This window comes from Hylobates moloch, unplaced genomic scaffold (genome assembly GCF_009828535.3).
Source record: "Hylobates moloch isolate HMO894 unplaced genomic scaffold, HMol_V3 SCAFFOLD_1, whole genome shotgun sequence".
Classification (NCBI taxonomy): domain Eukaryota; kingdom Metazoa; phylum Chordata; class Mammalia; order Primates; family Hylobatidae; genus Hylobates; species Hylobates moloch.
In genome coordinates, this window is record NW_026652276.1 from 221,310,738 (window position 1) to 221,328,002 (window position 17,265).

At 45.2% G+C, this 17,265-nt stretch overlaps 1 non-coding gene across 1 annotated transcript; it reads left to right on the plus strand.

Moving 5' to 3' along the window:
- Positions 1-458: 458 nt before the first annotated feature.
- On the plus strand, positions 459-621 carry LOC116809969 (U1 spliceosomal RNA). Its single transcript, XR_004370123.1, has one exon. It is a non-coding gene; the product is annotated as a U1 spliceosomal RNA (small nuclear RNA).
- The last annotated feature ends 16,644 nt before the right edge of the window (positions 622-17,265 follow it).

Consider the following 17,265-nt stretch of genomic DNA (forward strand, 5'->3'; position numbering starts at 1 on the left):
CTTTGGAAGTTCATGTCTTTTGAAATTTTTTTTTTTTTTTTTTTTTTTTTTGAGAGAGTCTCTGTCGCCCAGGCTGGGCTGGAGTGCAGTGGCATGATCTCGACTCACTGCAATCTCCACCTCCTGGGTTCAAGCGATTCTCCTGCCTCAGCCTCTCAAGTAGCTGGGATTACAGGTGCCTGCCACCACACAGGGCTACTTTTTATATTTTTGGTAGAGACGGAGTTTCACCATGTTGGCCAGGCTGATCTCGAACTCGTGACCTCAAGTGATCCACTCACCTTGGCCTCCCAAAGTGCTGGCTTTACAGGCTGAGACACCATCCCCGGCCCCATCTTTTGAATTTTGAGTGGCCGCAGGCATTGATGATAAAATGTGAATACATTTGGTTTGTTTTCATATGGAGGGAAAGTGCCTTTGACCTGTCCCTGTGGAAGGGAAATAAGATTGGCCTGGAGATACTTACCTGGTGGGAGAGATAACAGGATCACAAACAATGATTTTCCCAGGGCAAGTCTCATCCATTGCACTCTGGATGGGCTGACCCTCACCATTTCCCCAAAGTGGGACCTCAACTGCATAATTTGTGGTAATGGGGGACTGTGTTTGTGCTTTCCCCTAGTAATGAAGGAAAAGAAAAAAGAGACTGTCCTGGAGAGATCAGGACTGAGAAACCCAACCCAGCCCCTGGCTCCAAGAAGTCCCGGCCCAGCCCTGGAGACAGCACTTATCAGCTGCCACCCCAGCTTCCTGTTTTTCAGTGGGCTGGGGACTGGGGCTGAAGGAACATCTGCTTCTGTTTATTCTTCCCCTTTATCTTAATGGGTTCCCTGAGATGGCTCCCTGGGACACCTCTCACCACTGCTCTGTGTACTCAGGAAGGTAGTGCTCCCTGCTCTGGCTAAGATCCAGGAAGGGAAGGAGGAAGCATGGAGAGGCCAGAGACTTGGTGCCCTGGGATTAAAGCTAGTTACTAAACAGGTCTGGGGCTTAAAACTGGACCCTAAAGTCAATGTGGAGAAGGGGAAAAAAAGAATACAAGGCAAAAGACTGTCCTCCTAAGAGTGAAACAGCAGGAAACGGGCAGGTTGCTGGGGGCAACCTTAGCTGCTAAGAGGAATATAATTACTTTTCAATTTCGGTTACACCTAGGCTAATAACCACAACTGGAAATTCTTGTTGGGAGAAGGAAGTTTTTTCTCATTAAGAGATAATAGAAAGTCATTCACCCTTGAACCTAGAACAGTCAACTTCAAACTGAAAGAACTTGACTCAGCTAGGGCCTCTACTAGCCTGCAGTGCTTATCTGCACCTCTGTGCAGATTAGAAAAAGGCGCTCCTTTGTCCAAGCAGTCACAGCCCCCAGTTTGGCAAGTGTCCCCCTCCCTATCCCCTTCCCCAGCACCCTATGACAAAGACAACCTGGCATAGTTACATAATCATAGCAGCTTTCTCTTCTACCTACTAACACTTTCATTACCCTGGACAGCTTAAGCTCTGAATGAACTGTCCCAGAAGCACAGAAAAGACTTGTAGGTGAGAAGCTGGAAGGGCGTTCAACATTCCCTTGGCCCAAAGTCCCTGCTCCAATTCACTTCATGATAAGGCTTCTGGTTGAGTTGTAAGAAAGCTTTCTCCTCATATTCTGGGTCGATCAAGATCATTCTAAACTATGATTATTGGCAATTTAGAATTAATGAGAAAGGACAGAGCAAGACTCTGTCTCAAAAAAAAAAAAAAAAAAAGGCAGATGTGGTGGCTCACACCTGTAATTCTAGCACTTTGAGAGACCAAGGCAGGCAGATCACCTGAGGTCAGGAGTTCAAGACCAGCCTGGCTAACATGGCGAAACCCCATCTCTACTAAAACTACAAAAATTAGCTGGGAGTGGTGGCACATGCTACTCAGGAGAGTAGCTTGAGACAGGAGAATCGCTTGAACCAAGGAGGCAGAGACTGCAGTGAGCTGAGATCTTGCCACTGCACTCCAGCCTGGGCAACAGAGTGAGACTCTATCTCAAAAAAAAAAAAAGGGAATTAATGAGAAAGTTTCCAGATTGTACTCAAGGATTTCTTTCCCTAAATTTTGCTTTATACTTGTTACCTTAAAGCATGGTTTTTGTTTTTAAAAATGTAGATATTATCAGGTTCAATGCTGCTTAAGGAGTTTTCTTCTTTTGTAGCCAAATTGTCAATAGATTATGGTGGTTCCAAGCTTGGGCTTTGGCATCAGAATGATTAGAGTTCCGGTTGCTAGCTCCTCCTCTTGCCAGCTGAGAGGACCTGGGCAGTTTACTTAACTTCTCCACACCCTGATTTCCTCATCTGTAAAATAGGGATAAGTAACATAATCTACTGTAAAGAATTAACATGTGAATTAAATGAGGATGCATGGAAACGTGTGGCCCAGTGCCCAGCATTTGATCAACATTAGCTACTGTTAAGCTAATTTTAAATGGGTAAGGAATGTGATACCATTATTCTGTTTTCTTTTTCTTTTTTTTTTTTTTTTTTTTTGAGACAGAGTCTTGCTCTGTCACCCAGGCTGGAGTGCAGTGGCAAGATCTCAGCTCACTGCAACCTCCACCTCCTGGGTTCAAATGATTCTCCATGCCTCAACCTCCCAATTAGCTGGAACTACAGGTGCCGCCGCCATGCTCTGCTAATTTTTGTATTATTTTAATAGCGATGGGATTTCGTCATGTTGGCCAGGCTGGTGGAATATGATACCACTACTCTAGGTAATTGAGAGGATGACCATGTTTTCCGCCCCTTGGAAAAATGGTGGGTCCCCAATCTGGGGCAGGGAAAGTGAGCCTGGGACATCAAATTGTGCCAGAAGTCAAAGAAGTGTTCCAAGACGGCAACCAGCTTGAAGGAAATTTTACTGGCCAAATTTAGGTCAATCTGAACATCAAAATAAAAACTCACTATAGTTGATAACACAATTTTTTTTTTTTTTTGAGATGGAGTCTCGCTCTATCGCCCAAGCTGGAGTGCATGGCACAATCTCTGCTCTCTGCAACCTCCACTTCCCGGACTCAAGAGATTCTTCTGCCTCAACCTCCCAAGTAGCTGGGACTGCAGGCACGCGCCACCACGCCCGGCTAATTTTTGTATTTTTAGTAGAGACGGGGTTTCGCCATATTGGCCAGGCTTGTCTCAAACTCCTGACCGCCTCGGCCTCCCAAAATGCTGGGATTACAGGCGTGAGGCACCGTGCCCGGCCTGATAACACAATTTTTTTTTTTTTTTTTGAGACGGAGTCTTGCTCTGTCGCCCAGGCTGGAGTGCAGTGGCGCAGTCTCGGCTCACTGCAAGCTCCGCCTCCCCGGTTCACGCCATTCTCCTGCCTCAGCCTCTCCAGTAGCTGGGACTACAGGTGCCCGCCACCAAGCCCGGCTAATTTTTCGTATTTTTAGTAGAGACAGGGTTTCACCGTGGTCTCGATCTCCTGACCTCATGATCCGCCCGCCTCGGCCTCCCAAAGTGCTGCGATTACAAGCGTGAGCCACCGCGCCCGGCGATAACACAATTTTTAAAAATCTCTAGTGATATTCAAAACAAGGAATAAAGGAAGGGAAATACCAGCTAATAAAACTGAAAGGAATGATAGAATTGGAAATCACTATTTGGCAACCCCCAATTAAATAAAGATTTTTGATGAAACCACTGGACAGAAGGTTATTGAAGAGCAAGATATTCACATCGGGCTAAAGTATTACCTGCAGATGACTTGCAAATTACCAAGGGGAAAATTGCCCTTTACAATGGAGAGAGCTGGTGGTCATCACCTTACCAAAGTGATCAAACTCAGCCAGGCACAGTGGCTCATGCCTGTGATCCCATCAATTTTGGAGACTGAGGCAGGAGGATTGCTTAAGGCCAGGAGTTCGAGACCAGCCTTGACAACATAGTGAGACTCTCTCTCTACCAAAAAATAAAAAATTAGCCAGGCATGAGTGGCACTTATCTGCAGTCCCAGCTACTAGGGAGGTTGAGGTGGGAGGACTGCTTGAGCCCAGGAGTTCAAGGCTGCAGTGAGCTATGATCATGCCACTGCACGCCAGCCTAGGCAATAGAGAAAGACCCCATCTCCAAAAATAAAAATAAAAACAACAACAATTAAGCATCGCTAATAGTGCAGCTATTATGCACTTATGCGCTTTCTGATGTGATGTAATCTGAAATACTTAATACTACCAGCTATGAATTATTCCTGCCATATGTGACAAACATGAATCTGATCAAGCCTCATGACTTAATGGTGATAGAGGAACAAGTTTCACCAAAAGGATGAAAAGACAAATGCAAGGCCGGACACACTGGCTCACGCCTATAATCCCAGCACTTTGGGAGGCCGAGAGGGGTGGATCACCTGAGGTTGGGAGTTCAAGACCAGCCTGACCAACATAGAGAAACCCCGTCTCTACTTAAAATACAAAATTAGCCAGGCGTTGAGGTGCATGCCTGTAATCCCAGCTACTTGGGAGGCTGAGGCAGGAGAATCGCTTGAACCCAGGAGGCAGAGGTTGCAGAGCCGAGATCACACCATTGCACTCCAGCCTGGGCAACAACCGCAAAACTCTATCTCAAAAAAAAAAAAAGAAAGAAAAAAGAAAAAGAAAAGGAAAGACAACTGCACAGTGTGGAACGTACTATAAGACAACCAACCTGTAACAAAGGCTCTCTCCCTGACCAAACTTTAGTCAGATTCCTCTGAGCCTTCTTTTCAACTAGGCCTGGACCTTGGCCCCCATCTTGTCTTTGGTCTGCCCAGCCAGTCTTAGCAAAGAATCCTGCCAAGTCATCCCTCCACCCTTTGTATCTGATCAAGTACCTCACCCCGCTTCCTTGATGTCTAAGCCCTTAGCCTGTCTTTAGCAAGAATCACCTACGCTTGATGTCTCTCATTAGTAATTTCCCGTCCACTGTCCCCTCATCCTGCTCTTTGGCTGTGAATCCCCACTTGACCTTGTACTTGGAGTTGAGCCAGATGGCACTCACCTAGAACAGCACTCCTATTGCAATAGTCTTGAATAAAGTCTTTCTTACTGTTTGAGAATAATTATTTTCTTTAAAACCTGGACACATCAAGAAGTCATTTTTTAAGATAAATTATTTTAGAATAAAAGAAATTAGAGAGACGTAATAATTAAATGCATGTAAGATACTTTGATTGGATCCTGGATCAAAAAAAGAAAAAAATCTATAAAAGATATTTTGAGAACAATTAGACATATTTGATTATGGATTGGATATCATAAAATTATTGTTAATTTTCTTAGGTGTGCTAATGATATTGGTTATAGGGAGAATACCCGAGTCCCATTAAATGCCCACATTTAGGTAACACCTGTATTCAGGAGTTGTATTAGTTTCCTAGGGCTGCGGTAATAAATTGCCACAAACAGGATAGTTTGCAACACAGAAATTTGGTCTGTCACAGTTCAAGTCCAAAATCAAGGTGTTGGTGGGGCCATGCTCTGTCTGAAGGCTCTAGGGAGGAGTCGTCCTTGCCTCTTCCAGCCTCTGGTAGTTACTGGCAATCCTTGGTGTTCCTTGGTTGGTGACAACATAAACTTCAATCTCTGTCTCCACAGTCAGGTAGCCTTTTTCGCTGTGTGTCTCTCCGTGTCTTCAAATCTCTCTCTCCCTTATAAGGACAGCAGTTATTGGATGTAGGGCCCACTCTAATCCAGTATGACTTCATTTTCAGTACCTCTGCAAAACTCTTCATTTTGAGTACCTTACCACTAAGGTCACATTCAAGGTACCAGGGGCCAGGACGTCAATGTTTCTTTGATTGGGACACAGTGTAACCCACAACATGAATAAGTGTCATGATGTCTGAAATATACCTTCAAAGGTCTCAGTAAGAAATTCTGTAGACGCAAAGAAGGAGGTGATAGAGAGAGAGGGGTGAAAAAAACCTCAATGTAGTAAAATGTTAATTGTGGAATCTTTGTAGAAGGTATAGGGGTGGTTGCTGTATTCTTTCAACTTTTCTGTAAGTTTGAATATTTTCAAAATAAAAAATTGAAGGAAAAACATAGATTCCTGCTAATTCTCCCCTCCACAGCCCTGTTCTGTTACCATATGTCTGGGGCAGGGCCCAAGAATATGTTTGTTTGTTTTTGAGACGGAGCCTCGCTCTGTCGCCCAGGCTGGGGTGCAGTGGCACGATCTTGGCTCACTGCAACCTCCGCCTCCCAGCTTGAAGCGACTCTCCTGCCTCAGCCTCTTAAGTAGCTGGGATTACAGGTATGTGCCACCATACCCGGCTAATTTTTGTATTTTTAGTAGAGACAGGGTTTTACCGTGTTGGTCAGGCTGGTTTCAAACTCCTGACCTCATGATCTACCCACCTTGGCCTCCCAACTTGCTGGGATTACAGGCATGAGCCACCATGCCGAGCCAAGAATACATATTTTTAACAAGCATTACTATTTTTTAATAGGCACTTGCAGGTGCTTCTAATGCTCTGCAAAAGTTGATAAATACTGGTTAATGTTATAAACCCTAATGGATATATTCAAATCCCCTGCAATCTTTTTTCTGCCAATAAACCCTAACTATAAGATGCGTTCTTTTGAGAAACAGTACAAATGTATGTAAAACTAAATCAACCAACACAACATGCACATACACACTCACACAAAGATACCAAGTATTTCAGTGAGCACTGATCAATGTAACAGTGTCTGGCTATTTATTATTGGACATATACGTCACAAAAGGGAATTATATCCAAAGTAAATTTATTTATATTGAACATCCACAGGCTCCAGCTAGTTGTCAGTAGAATGCTTTGTAGTTTTTTTCTCAGTGTGCTCTGCAAAGCATCAGGTGGGACCCCCAGGTCGGGTTGAGGAGGAAGCACAGTGGACAGGATGCATCTCTTCCATCTCTACCTACCACCTTCAGTGGCTGCAGCCCTATTTTCATCTCCATTGCAATACTGCATGTCTATGTCAGATACTGTGTTTATTAAAAAAAAAAAGATTTTGTTTCTTAAAAAATTTTTTTTACACTATTGGTCTAGTTATTGCCTTTTAAATTTTATTTTAGTTTGAGACAGGGTCTCACTGTGTGGCCCAGGCTGGAGTGGAGTGCAGTTGTGCCATCATGGCTCACTGCAGCCTCGACCTCCTGGATTGCTCAAGCAATCCTCCTGCCTCAGTCTCATGAGTAGCTGGGACTATAGGCTTGCACCACCATGCCTGGCCAATTTTTTTATTTTTTGTAGAGACAGGGTCTCCTTATGTTGCCCAGGCTGGTCTCCGACTCCTGGACTGAAGCAATGCTTCCGCTTTGGCCTCCCAAGAGGAGGGATTACAGGCATGAGCCACCACACCCAGCCTAGCTATTGCCTTGACTGACACATAATAGATACTCTATAAAATGTTTACTGGCCGGCTGCAGTGGCTCACACCTGTGATCCCAGCACTTTGGGAGGCTGAAGCGGGCAGATCACGAGGTCAGGAGTTCGAGACCAGCCTGGGCAACATGGCAAAACCCCATCTCTACTAAAAACACAAAAATTAGGTGTGGTGGTGGGCACCTGTAATCCCAGCTACTCAGGAGCCTGAGGTGGGAGAATCGCTTGAACCTGGGAGGCAGAGGTTGCAGTGAGTCAAGATCGTGCCATTGCACTCCAGCCTGGGCTAAAAGAGCAAGACTGCATCTCAAAAAAAAAAAAAAAAAAAAAACGTTTATTGAAGGAATGGACTCCACAGGGTATCTAGATCTAAATGGAATCATTTTTCTCTGACAATAAAAGCTTTTTTGGTACATTTGTAAAGAGTGGCCCAGACAGGGAAAGAAAGAGCTCTGGCCTCATGACAAGCTTGCTCAGATGGTCAAGCCTCATGCACTCGCCACCATCTGTAGAAGTACATCCTAGCCAGTTGTTCTGTTAACACATACTATAAAAGGCAAGGGCTCTGGGCTCTGCCATCAACTCAGTGTGGAGCCGCAGACACGTCTCCAAGGCCCTCTGTGGCTGCATTTCCTCCAATGGTTGTGAGCCGCAGGGACTTGGTTACTAACAGTAGTTAAGATGCTGGGATTTGTAATATCTACTTTTTTATTTTATTTTATATTTTATTTTATATTTTATTTTATATTAATTTTATATTATATTATTTTATATATATTTTTTATTTTATATTTTATATATTTTTTTATTTTATTTTATCTTATCTTATTTTATTTTTTTGAGACTGAGTCTCACTCTATCACCCAGGCTGGAGTACAGTGGTGCGATCTTGGCTCACTGCAGCCTCTGCCTCCTGGGTTCAAGTGATTCTCATGCCTCAGCCTCCGTCTAGACTGGATTACAGGTGTGTGCCACCACACCCAGTTAATTTTTTTTGTATTTTAGTAGAGATGGGGTTTCACCATGTTGGCCAGGATGGTCTCAAACTCCTGACCTCAAGTGATCTGCCCACCTCGGCCTCTTATGTGTTGGGATCACAGGCATGAGCCACTGCGCCTGGCCAATCTACTTTTAAAAAATTATATTTGAGAAGATTTTAGGTTATTCCAAAAATAATGTCACTTTAACTTATTTAGATATTCTTACTTCTGTAGGAGAGAAAAGGATGAGTTTACGGAATTATGCGTAACCCTGGACTCCCAGGTGGGAGTAAGGGGCTTACATGATCATTGTCCTTCATTCAAAAGTGCAGAAAAAGGTGGGAATCGCTGCTCTGCAGTGTCTGATGGGGCATCATGTTTTTATTTACTCGTTTATTTAGAGACCAAATTAGAGGCCTGGCACAGTGGCTCACACTTGTAATCCCAGAACTTTGAGAGGCTGAGGTGGACAGATCACTTGAGGCCAGGAGTTCGAGACTAGCCTGGCCAACAAGGCAAAACCCCATCTCTACAAAAAATTAAGAAATTAGCCAGTATGGTGGTGCATGTATGTAGTCCCAGCTACTCGGGAGGCTGGGGTGGGAAGATTGCTTAAGCCCAGGAGGTTGAGGCTGCAGTGAGCCATGACTGTGCCACTGCACTCCAATCTGGGTGACAAAGTAAGACCCCGTCTCAAATAAATAAACAAGATACTATAAGCAAAATGCCTGCCATGGTTTCTGGCATATTGTAAGCACTCAACAAATAATAGCCACTACTAGTTTAACTTCTTCCATAATTCAATAATGATCTTTCTTTAGTTACTGTTTTTATTAGATAACACATTTGCATTATTTGAAAAGTAAAATAATCTTTAAATTCTTAAAGCAAGCAATTCCTTCCCCACTATTCCCACCCTTGATTTTCTATTTTTTTTTTTTTTTTTTTTTTGAGACGGAGTCTCGCTCTGTCGCCCAGGCTGGAGTGCAGTGGCGCAATCTCGGCTCACTGCAAGCTCCGCCTCCCGGGTTCACGCCATTGTCCTGCCTCAGCCTCTCTGAGTAGCTGGGACTACAGGCGCCCGCCACCACGCCCGGCTAATTTTTTTGTATTTTTAGTAGAGACGGGGTTTCACCGTGGTCTCGATCTCCTGACCTCGTGATCCACCCGCCTCGGCCTCCCAAAGTGCTGGGATTCCAAGCGTGAGCCACCGCACCCGGCACCACCCTTGATTTTCAAAAGCAGCCTCTTTTTAGCTTTCACCAGCTTCTCCAGTTTTCTCTGTTGCATTTATTATCTGTTGTCTTCCTTCTTTGGGAAACAAGGATTTAGCTATCATATATCTTCTCTTCCCCTATCCTCCTAATTTGCTTGTGTTGCGATTTCTGGTTTAATCAGTAGCCAGTGTTTATTCTGACAATGCAGCCATTATTCACAGCTGAGCTGTGGAGTGTAACATGATTATATTTCCTATCTGGTACAAACTTTTTCTTGTTTTCCCTGAAGATAAATATTGCCTTATTTTCTATTTGTTCAACTGTCTATGTATCTATTGCTAATTCTTCTCCAGACGCTACTGGAAATGTAAATCTTTGCTCACCATATTTAGACATAGCAGGTTGTCTGCTGGTTTCATGTGTTTTTCTATGAGGCATCCTCAAGTCCTCCATCCCTATCCTCCTGCTCCCAACTCTGCTCTCTTCCCATTTCCTGGCCTTCAAGGCTTCCTCTTTATTTATTCCTTCATTTTCATGGAATATATCATCCTATAGTTTCCTAAGAAAGGCTGCTTGGGCTGGGTGTGGTGGCTCCCACCTGTAATCCCAGCACTTTGGGAGGCTGAGGTGGGTGGATCACTTGAGGCCAAGAGTTCAAGACCAGCCTGTCCAACATGTCAAAACACTGTCTCTACTAAAAATACAAAACTTAGCTGGGCGTGGTGGTGCACACCTATGATCCCAGCTACTTGGGTGGCTGAGGCACAAGAATCGCTTGAACCCGGGAGGTGGAGGTTGCAGTGAGCAGAGATTGCACCACTGCACTCCAGCCTGGGAGACAGAGAGGGACTCCATCTCAAATAAAAAATAAAAGAAGAAAGGCTGCTTGGGAGGTTAAAATTTTGAAAGCTTACATTTCTGAAAATGTCTTTATTCTTCATTCACTCTTGCATGTTAGCTTTGAATTCATCACATTCGAGCTTCCAGTGTTGTGCTTGAGAAGAGCAAAGCTATTGCCATTTCTGATCTGTAGTACATAACCTGCTATTTTTTTTTATCCTGGAAGCTTTTTAGATCTTCTTATTCATAGTTGTTCTGAAATTTCACAATGTTGTGCCTTGGTAGGGGATTTTTTTCCATTCATTGCCTTGGATACTCGGGTAGGCCCTTTCAATCTAGAAACATATGGTCTTCCATTTTAGAATTTTTTTTCTTGAATTACTGTTATTTTTTAAAACATTATTTCCTCCTTTCCATTTTCTGTATTCTCTCTTTATGGAACTCCAATTGCTCAAATGTCAGACTTCCTAAATTGATGTAGAAGGTCTCTGATTTTCTAACTGTCTTTCTCCTATTTTCTGACCCTTTTTTCCTACTTTCTGTGATTTTTTTTTCAACTTTACCTTCCGACTTTTCTTTTCTTTTCTTTTGAGACAGGGTCTCACTCTGTCACCCAAGCTGGAGTGCGGCAGTGTGATCATAACTCACTGCAGCCTTAAACTTCTAGGCTAAAGCAATCCTCCTACCTTAGCCTCCCAAGTAGGTGGGGCAACAGGCATGTGCCACCATGCCTGACAAATTTTTTATTTTTTGTAGAGACAGGGTCTTGCTATGTTGCCCAAGCTGGTCTCGAATTCCTAGGCTCAAGAGATCCTCCTGCCTCAGCCTTCCAAAGTGTTGGGATTACAGGCATGAGCCACCACACCTGACCTCTTGAATTTTTAGTTTCTACTATCACAGCTCAACCTTCCATGAATGCTTTTATTCATTGAATATTGTTTTAAGAAACAATATTGGCTGGGTGCGGTGGCTCACGCCTGTAGTCCGAGCACTTTGGGGGGCTGAGGCCGGTGGATCACCTGAGGTCAGGAGTTTGAGACCAGCAGGGCTGACATGGCGAAACCCCGTCTCTACTAAAAATACAAAACTGAGCTGGGCGTGGTGGCACATGTCTGTAATTCCAGCTACTGGAATAGCTGCCAGACTGAGGCAGGAAAATCCCTTGAACCCAGGAGGCAGAGGTTGCAGTGAGCCAAGATTGTACCGCTGCACTCCAGCCTGGGCGACAGAGCAAGACTCCGTCTCAAAACAAAACAGAACAAAACAAAGCATAACAAAAAAAGATTTGCATGTATGATGCAATGATTTTAGAATGGGGTGATCAGACAGGGGCCAGTCATTCTTGGGAGACTCCCCTATAATACATTTCCATGTCTCTTCTTTTGGTGGTCATTTTCCTACGGGAGTTCTCTGAACTCCCTCCCCATAGTTATAAATGTGTCTGCCAGTGCCTAGGAGTCAAACGGGAGGAGAGCACGGGTTGGTACACTGACTTTCATTTCATCCTCCTTCTTTGGTACTCATCTTCCACCTTCAGTTGTTCCTAAGTCTAAAGTTCCTCTAACTCAAACTCCCCATACAATAAGTGGTCTGTCTCTGATGAAGGCTGAGAGAAGGTAGTAGCTTGTTGCATAGGCTAAGGGAAGAATTGCAGGGATTAACTCTTTTTTTTTTTTTGAGATGGAGTCTCGCTCTGTGGCCCAGGCTGGAGTGCAGTGGTACCATCTTAGCTCACTGCAACCTCCGCCTCCCGGGTTCAAGCGATTCTCCTGCCTCAGCCTCCTGAGTAGCTGGGAATTCAGGCGTGCACCACCATGCCTGGCTAATTTTTGTATTTTTAGTAGAGACGGGGTTTCACCATGTTGGCAAGGCTGGTCTCAAACTCCTGACCTCAAGTGATCTGCCCGCCTTGGCTTCCCAAACTGCTGGGATTACAGGCGTGGGCCACCATGCCCAGCCTTAACTATTGCTTAAGAAAACTTATTTTTTTCTTGCCTTGTTGCCTAGGCTGGAGTGCAGTGGACCGAGCATGACTCACTGCAGCCTCAACCTCCTGGGCTCAAGTGATCCTCCTGCCTCAGCCTCCTGAGTAGCTGGGACCACAGATGTGCACCACCACCCCCTGGCTAATTTTTGTATTTTTTTGTAGAGATGGGGTCTTACTATGTTGCCCAGGTTGGAAGAAAACTTTTAATCAGTGCTCTAGTTTTCAGCCGCAGCCATGACTTTTCAGAAGTATCTGGTGCCTCCAACTCCTAGGCCTTTGGGATGTTTCAGAAGCATGGATTGGCTTGTTTTCTTGGCTTCCCCATTTTGAGACCCTTTACTCTGGTGTGTGAGGTTCATTATCTCTCAATCAAATTTCCAGCTTAAAAATCTTTTTGATTCTTCTCTTTGCTCTTACTTCTCTTATGGACTTATGCTTTTCAAAAAAAGTCTCTTGACTCACATTTTAGTGGGAGGAGGCCCAGGAGTATGCACATGTTCAACCGGCTATGTTTAATGGGAAGTCCTCTGAGCCCACAGTTTTCAACTCTCGTTTTATTGAACTAGGCCTCCTCATATAAACCTATGTCCAGTTTTAAAATGGAAGTCAAGGAAAAATGTGATTTGATTCACATAGTTTTAAGAACAGCTTTTATTTATTTATTTATTTATTTATTGAGATGGAGTCTGGCTTTCGCCCAGGCTGGAGTGCAGTGGTGTGATCTTGGCTCACTACAACCTCTGCCTCCTGGGTTCAAGGGATTCTCTTGCCTCAGCCTCCTGAGTAGCTGGGACATCAGGCGTGCACCACCATGTGCAGCTAATTTTTGTATTTTTAGTAGAGACGGGGTTTCACCATGTTGGCCAGGCTGGTCTCGAACTCCTGACCTCGTGATCCACCCGCCTTGGCCTCCCAAACTGCTGTGATTACAGGCGTGAGCCACCACGCCCGGCCTAAGAACAGCTTTTAGAGATGCTTTTGGCCTATGTGGCTAGATATGAATTCTCACTCTGATTATAATTGTCTGACTGTCATGTGTTGACTATGTACACACAGCTCAAACCCAGAGCCCAGCCTTGTCTCTTCTGATGAAATACCAATGCCCACAAACAGAAGGTTCCCCTTCTCTCACCCATGAATAAACAGGAAGGTCTCTTGGGGCTGTGGTCTTGGGGCTGTAGCCCTGCCCCTAATTTCCTCAGACCCTTTACTGAAAACTGAGTCATTGCAACATCACGCTCAGCCAGCTGTCTCAGCACAAGAAAAAGCTTTGCTGTGGTATGAGGTTTTGTGGGCTGCAAACTACATCTAGGTCAGCAAATTAAACTCCACAGTGTGGTTACCAATTCCAGCTTCATCTAGCTTAAGGGCTGTCTGATTTCACCCTCTGGGCATTGGCTCTTCTGGTGTTTGGGATGTAAGGCCCCTCTGTGGGTGTTTAAGGCACAATATTTCAGGCCTAAACCACTGAATGACATATGCCTAAACCCAGAATCCTGTATTCTCCACCAGGGCTCCAGGGTATGTGAGGGTAACAATAGTCCAACCCTGCAGATAATGGGATTTGTGTGTGTGTGTTAGAACAAAGGGGAAAGGTGGGGATGTATTTCTTTGATGCTCAGTTTCATCTACCACTTGTATTTCTCTCCTGCCCTTCTTTGACCCTAACATGATCCAAACCCTTCTTTCTTGCTTCTCTTTTGTGGAAGTTTTGAAGAATGAATGCTTACACAACAGATGGCCAGCTGGTCTACCTAGAAGGGCCTTACAAAGGACAGTGCCTCCGTGGGGAAGGCTCACCCTGGATCAGACGCCGGATTGCAGATTTACCGTGAATGAAGCCCTTGGAGACTGAATCATGTTAAAAATTCAAAAACAACTCAGTAAATATTTATTTGAAGGCCTGCTGTTCTTCAAGGCCCTGGAATGCAGATATGAGAAGAGTCACTGCTGCCCAAGAGCTGACTGACTGTGGAGGAACACCATGCTAGATGGCTACATTTTCTACCACCTAGCACCCGGTCCCCCTTCTCCTGCTAATGGTATCTGCAAATAATCTCCTCAGTCTGTGTGCTTTCAGTGGAACTGAATCTACTCCTGGTTCAAGATCTCAGGTACAGCCTCTGGCCTGGCTACAGTGATTAGTTTAGAGATGGACTTGTAACCTCATCAAAGCCTGATATTGTTGAGGGTAACATACTAGATGTATTTTGCTAGGATTGCCAATAATCATTTATTTAAGCTCCTTAGATGAGGTTTCCTATCATTTGCAACTGAAAAAGCTCTGTGTAGCAGGTTGAATAGTGTTCACCCCCTGCCCAAAAAATACATTCACATCCACCCAGAACTTTAGAGCTTTAGAATATGATCTTTTTTTTATTTATTTTTTTGAGACAGAGTCTCACTCTGTCACCAGGCTAGAGTGCAGTGGCATGATCTCAGCTCACTGCAACCTCAGCCTCCCAAGTAGCTGGGACTACAGGTATGTGCCACCACACCCAGCTAATTTTTGTATTTTTAGTAGAGATGAGGTTTCACCATGTTGGCCAGGATGGTCTATCTCTTGACCTCGTGATCTGCCCACCTCAGCCTCCCAAAGTGATGGGATTACAGGTGTGAGCGACCGTGCCTGGCCTGATCTTATTTTTAAAAGAGCCTTTGCAGATGTAATTAGTTAAGGATCTTGAGATGCAATCATTATGGATGTAAATTTAGGTGGGCCCTAAATCTAACAATTTGCGTCCTTATATGATGAGGAGATATCACAGACGCAAAGAAACAGGGCATATGGCCATGTGAAGAGGGAGGCAGAGGGTAGGGCGATGCTGCCATAAGACAAGGATGCCTAGGCCACCAGAGGCTAGGAGGGGGCAAGGAACGCCCTCCCCCTTAGAGCCTTCAGGGGGAGCATAGCTCTCCTGACACTTTGATTTCCAACTTCTAGCCTCCAGAACGGTGAGAGACAATTTTCCACTGTTTTTAAGCCAACCAGCTTGTGACACTTGGTTAATGGCGGCCCTAGGAAACAAGTGCACTCTTAACACTTCCTCTAACACTGAAATCACTCAACAGATATCTATTGGTTCCTAATAATGTGTCTGAAAAGGACTTAGTATAAAATCCAAAGAAGAGGGACATGGAGGCTATAGAGAGGTATTAGAGCTGGGACATTAGGAAGCCTAAAGAACCGTCTGGGGCCGGGCGCGGTGGCTCACGCTTGTAATCCCAGCACTTTGGGAGGCCGAGGCGGGCGGATCACAAGGTCAGGAGATCGAGACCACGGTGAAACCCCGTCTCTACTAAAAATACAAAAAAAAAAAAAAAATTAGCCGGGCGTGGTGGCGGGCGCCCATAGTCCCAGCTACTTGGAGAGGCTGAGGCAGAAGAATGGCGTGAACCCGGGAGGCGGAGCTTGCAGTGAGCCGAGATCGCGCCACTGTACTCCAGCCTGGGTGACACAGCAAGACTCCGTCTCAAGAAAAAAAAGAAAAAGAACTGTCTGTCCCACTGCCCTGCACCCCGATGGATGCCTCTGGAAGGGCCTGGAGAAACCATGGAATTTATGTTCTTTGGGCTCCCTTTTTGTAGGCTTGTTTTAAGATAGGGACTCACTCTGTCACCCAGGCTGGAGTGCAGTGGCACAATCACGGCTCACTGCAGCCTCAATCTGCCAGGCTTAAGCAATCCTCCCACCTCAGCCTCCCAAGTAGCTGGGACTATAGGCATATGCCACCACGCCCAGCTAATTTTTGTATTTTTGTAGAGATAAGGTTTCGCCATGTTGCCCAGGCTGGTCTTGAACTCCTGGGCTCAAGCCATCCGCCCACCTTGGCCTCTTGCAGGGCTGGGATTCCAGGCATGAATCCCCCCGCCCGGCCTCCCCGGGCTTTTTGCAGGTCATTCTCCTAATTCATGGATGTCTTTCCTCAGTAAGGACATGAACTCTGCTTGATATAAATTGAAAATATTCGGCCGGGCACGGTGGCTCACGCCTGTAATCCCAGCACTTTGGGAGGCCAAGGTGGGCAAATCACGAGGTTAGGAGTTCAAGACCAGCCTGACCAATATGGTGAATCCCTGTCTCTACTAAAAATACAAAAATTAGCCGGGCGTGGTGGTGCACACCTGTAATCCCAGCTACTCGGGAGGCCAACGAAGGAGAATCACTTGAACCCGGGAGGCAGAGGTTGCAGTGAGCCCAGATCACGCCACTGCACTCCAGCCTGGGTGACAGAGTGAGACTCCGCCTCAAAAAAAAAAAAAAAAGCATAAAATATTCCTCCCAGTTTGTTCTTTATTTGACTTTGTTTGTAGTGATTTTTGCCCTGCAGAATTTTTTTTCCTTTTTTTTTTTTTTGAGATGGAGTCTTGCTCTTGTTGCCCAGGCTGGAGTGCAATGGCATGATCTCAGCTCACTGCGACCCCTGCCTCCTGGGTTCAAGCAATTTTCCTGCCTCAGCCTGTTGAGTAGCTAGGATTACAGGCAATGTGCCAGCACGCCCGGCTAATTTTGTATTTTTAGTAGAGATAGGGTTTCTCCATGTTGGTCGGGCTGGTTTCGAACTCCCGACCTCAGGTGATCTGCCTGCCTTGGCCTCCCGAAGTGCTGGGATTACAGGCGTGAACCACTGTGCCCAGCCCAATTTCTATTTTTCTTTTTCTTTTTTTTTTTTTTTTTGAGACAGAGTCTCACTCTGTCACCCAGGCTGGAGTGCAGTGGTGCGATCTCTGCTCACTGCAAGCTCCTCCTCCTGGGTTCACGTCATTTTCCCACCTCAGCCTCCCGAGTAGCTGGGACTACAGGTGCCCGCCACCATGCCTGGCTAATATTTTTTGTATTTTTAGTAGAGACGGGGTTTCA